Consider the following 4,039-nt stretch of genomic DNA (forward strand, 5'->3'; position numbering starts at 1 on the left):
CCCACCTTTTGCTTCTTATTCTGTTTACCTTGTTTGTTGTCAAAACCCAGGGCTTTGTTTTGTAGCAGGAACTCCTTTGCATGTTAGGCCACACACCCCTACTGCAGCCAATCTGAATGAGTTCCTGCTGTTGGGTGTGGCCTATTATGCTAATGAGTTCCTGCTGGGCGTGGCCAACTTGGACGCCAGCCGGAACTCCGTTCCTGTGCGTTCCTGCCCAAAAATAGCCCTGGTTTTATGAGCAATCCAAGGTTTCAGTAGTACAGCAAGAAAAGAGCTCAATGCTGGTTTATTAAAACTATTTTTTTTAACCTGGGTATGGTTGAGAATATGTGCTCCATCACATCAGCTCCACTCAGCTGAGCAAGGCCTTCTTGCAGGTGCCACCGTACAAATGGGCAAGATCAATCATGCCCTGCATACACGCATTCTCTGCTGCTTCCCCCCCCCCAATGGAATGGCTTGCCTGATGTGGGCAGGAAGGCCCCCACCCTCCTGGCTTTCCATAAACCACCCAACCCTGAAATATTCAGGAGGTCATATAAGAGGGCTATATTATAATGCAGTGATTCAAGAAGATGCTTTAATAAAGAGAAAAGGAGCATGGACTATACTGCTGCATATAGCAAATACTACCATTCGCTATGTGTTTTGTCCTACTATCGATTCAGGTGGATAGCCATATTGGTCTGAAGCAGGAGTCCAGGGGCACCTTTAGGACAAACAAAGTTTAATTCTGGGTACGGTATATGCTTTCACATCTGAAGAAGGGTGCAATGCACACAAAAGCTTATACCCAGAATTAAACTTTGTTGGTTTTAAAGGTGCCACTGGACCTAAACTTTGCTCCGATTCTATTAGGCAGTTTTTGCATTCTTTAAGATGTCATGCTAGGACTTATGCTTGGTTTCAGATTTCTGCAGTCCTAATCCTATTACATTGCTTATGGGATGTCCCATCCTGCTGACTGCATTGATTGACACTGAGTAATCTGCCTTGAGTCTCAGTGAGAAAGGCGGACTATAAATAAAGAAATAGGTTTCTTTGGCAGTTCTGTAACCCCACTGAAAATGCAATATCCTTATAATGGTGCTGACAAATAAAGGAAAAGATTCCATGCCACTAAATTAGCAAGAACTATGGTCTTCGGCTTTGAAACGGAGATGAGCACCGCAACCCTAGAGTCGTATTCTACTGGCTTTCGAGCAAGGGAACCTTTACCTTTACCTTTATGGGAGTGTGTCTTTTGTATCGATGCACACACACAAACCTCAACTGGGAGTGCTCCAAGGCTGTACTAGAAATCAGCTTGTGACTTTTCACCGTATACACAGAGAAAGTCAATCACAGGTCAATTAAAGGGCATATCCTGGGAACAAACGTTTGGAGTGTGACACTTAAAGCATCGGAACAAATAGCAGGGAAAGTGGTCTCCTCAACAACAACAGTTACCTATCTGCGGCATGTTCTGCATTTAATAGAGTTAATTCCCTTCCTGGGATCCAGAACAGATGACTGCAGGAATTTTGCCTTGAGGGTGCCATTCTCTCATAGCCACAGGGTTTCTTGGGAAACTATGGCAGCCTGTTGAGAACAAATCTAGACACTAAAACTGTTGTTTTCATAAAAGGAATGCAATTTTTTTAAAAAATTCAGAGCACTTATTCACAGATTTCTACCAACAAAGCAGGCCCTCAAGGTGGTTTACACTCGGAGATAAAAACAAACCACGGAAATAGCAGAGAAAATAACAAAAACAGTTCTAAATTACCCTTGTACAAAGCTGCTTTCGCAACGGTGGCAAAATAACAACTAGCCAAGTTGCTTTGAAGTACTTCTTATATAACCTATTTGTTTACGTTTCTTTCAGTCTGCATAAAGCGATGGCGTTTCTTGACTTAATTTATGGCTTGCAACCAAATCTTCCATTTTTGCTCAAAATCACTTCCAAGAACATGAAGGAGGAAAAGGCATATTTGTAAATCAGAAATTAGGAACATCTGTAACAGGGATGAAGCCTCCTTTCTGGTGTTCCTTGGGCCAATTCCAGCATAAGCCATGCACCCTTCTTATATGTTCCCCCAGGGCTCTTTTTGGGCAGGAACGGAGTTCCGGCTGGCTCCCGAGTTGGCAACGCCTAGCAGGAGCTCATTAGCATAATAGGCCACACCCAACAGCAGGAACTCATTAGGATTGGCTACATTAGGGGTGTGTGGCCTAACATGCAAAGAAGTTCCTGCTACAAAAAAAGGCCCTGGGTTTTGACAGCAAACAAGGTAAACAGAATAAGAAGGGAAAGGTGAGTGTGGCTGGATGACCACACTTCTGGTAACATGGCGGTGTGGCCTAATGTGCTAATGAGCGGTGCTGTCAGGGTGTGGCCTAATATGCTAATGAATTTTGCTGTTGGGTGTGGCCTATTATGCTAATGAGTTCCTGCTGGGCTTTTTCTACCAAAAGAGCCCTGTGTTCCCCCATGGAATCACACCTGGTAGCATCCAGTGGAGTTGTAACAGATGGACAGAAAGGACCCGGTGTCACTGGTTGCCATTAGCACTCATTTCCCCAAGGCAGGGCGAAAGAATGCCAAAACAGTATGTTCCCATGTCACTCGGCAGTGGTGTGAATTCCTAATTTTGTCTGCCTAAAAATTAGCCTCTGACAGGGCAGTGGTCAAGAACAAGCCAGCAGCATATCTGCAGAGGAAGAGTGTCGAGAACAAGGGGAGAGTTGTGTCACAGGGAAAAGATTTTACAGCTATCCCAACGGGTGGCTAATTTCCTGCCGTCATATCTTAACAGGATTTAGAGGGCAGAGTGTGCAGGAAGCCTCTTCCGTCATGACCAGAAACATTCACGTCAAAGCCAGCTCTTTGGAGCTGATTTGCTCCCACGGCTTAGGGCCCCCTCAAAGGAATAATCCTTCATTGGTGACATCACAGGGATCACTGCGGTGACCAGAATGATGTCACAGAAAAGCAGATTATGGCCCGATATGAGAAACCCCAAGAAACGTCCAAAGAACAAATATTTTGTAATTATGCAAATGTCTAATGATTATATAAACGTATCAGAAAGGGAATTTTCAGACTGTTGGTGATGGACTTTTTGAAAACAAGATTTTAGGCAAGGCTGAGTGGCTACCACAATGCTACAATTCTAGCACCTGGCTGAAAATGTACACATATTTCCCCCTAGAATTACAGCCTCCTACATGTGTGCTTTTAACCATGGCAAAAATACTAAGAGGATAACATTATCACCTACTCAATTTACCTGAGAGTATTTCGAGGCTCAGCAGTATTCAGACTAAGGAATGAGCATAGAAAAATACATCATGTACTCCATTGTTAAAGTACAATGGAAGTACAACTTGCACGGATAATAAATGATGAAAAAGTGCACGAGGGTCTCAGGCAGAGGTCTTTCACAACACCTACCACCTCATCTTTATAGCAGCAGATGCCAGGGATTGAACATGTATTATGTACTGGATTTGAGGCAGCTCTTTTCAAAAGTGATTTATTTATTCAGCTCAGAACACAGCAGCAAACATACAGAATGACCCAACTATATACAATTTGAACCAAGGAAAACCACACCCCCTAGACCAATAATATCCAATCAATAACGAGTGCTTGGAACCAATAGGAATTGTTCCCGCGGTATGTCAACCACTGTCCTGATTGGTCTGTCTCCCGACACCGACCAATCCTGTTGCAGATTTTGGGATACCAAGAGTCAATGGAGCTTGTGGCTGAAGCTCAGGCATTCTGCAGTTACAAATAATACAATACACAACAACATGGGACCATTTGTATGACAAGCAGATGCTCTACCATTGAGCCACAGCCTCTCTAGGGTTGCCAGCTAGGGGTGGAGCCTGGGGAGGGCAGAGAATTGGGGAGGGGAGGGATCTCAATGTTGTAGAGTACCATAGAATCCACTCTCCAGGGGAACGGATCCCTGAAGTGCAGAGATCAGTTGTAATTCCAGGAGATGTCCAGTCACTCACTACCTGGAGGTTGGCAACCCTATGC

The sequence above is a fragment of the Gekko japonicus genome, unplaced genomic scaffold, assembly GCF_001447785.1.
Source record: "Gekko japonicus isolate JY-2015 unplaced genomic scaffold, Gekko_japonicus_V1.1 scaffold1705, whole genome shotgun sequence".
Classification (NCBI taxonomy): Eukaryota; Metazoa; Chordata; class Lepidosauria; order Squamata; family Gekkonidae; genus Gekko; species Gekko japonicus.